The following is a 774-nucleotide window of genomic DNA, read 5'->3' as shown; positions in this document are numbered from 1 at the left end:
ATGGAAAATAAATTGAAAGACAACAAGTGTTGGTGAGAATGTGAAGAAAGTGGAATCCTTGCACACTTTTAGTGGGAATGCAAAATGTTGCAACCACTATTGAAGACAGTATGGAGGCTCCTCAGAAAATTAAAAATAGAACTACCATAAGGTTCAGCAGTTCCATTTGTGGGTATTTATCTAAAAAATTGAAATCACAATCTTGAAGAGATACTAGCACTCTCGCGTTTATTTCAGCACTATTCACAGTAGCCAAGATGTGGAAACAATCTACATGTCTGTAGACAGATAACAACAATGTGGTATATACACACAATAAAATACTGTTCAGTCTCAAAAAAGGATTCTGGATTTGCGACAACATGCATGAACCTTGAGGACATTATGCTAAGTGACCAGTCACTGAAAGCAAATACTGCATGATTTCACTTATATGCAGCATCTAAAATAGACAAACTCATAGAATCAAATAGTGGAATGGTATTTGCCAGGGCCTAGGGGAAGGGGAAAATGGGAGTTACTAGTCAATGGATGCTACAGTGTGAACATTTGTCTTTTCCAAAGCTCACATGCAAGCTTAATCCCGAGTGTGGCAGAGTTGGGAGGTGATTGGATTGTGAGGGTTATGCCCTCATGAACAATGGACTAATGGGTAGAGTGGGTTGTCACCAGAGGGGCACTGGTGGATTTATAAGGAGAGCAAACAAGCATGTTAATACATGTTCTGAAACCTCTCACCATGTGATACCCTGAGCTGCCTTGGGACTCTGAAGA

Source organism: Galeopterus variegatus, unplaced genomic scaffold (genome assembly GCF_000696425.1).
Source record: "Galeopterus variegatus unplaced genomic scaffold, G_variegatus-3.0.2 Scaffold2265, whole genome shotgun sequence".
NCBI classification, from domain to species: domain Eukaryota; kingdom Metazoa; phylum Chordata; class Mammalia; order Dermoptera; family Cynocephalidae; genus Galeopterus; species Galeopterus variegatus.
This window is presented reverse-complemented; position numbering follows the sequence as displayed.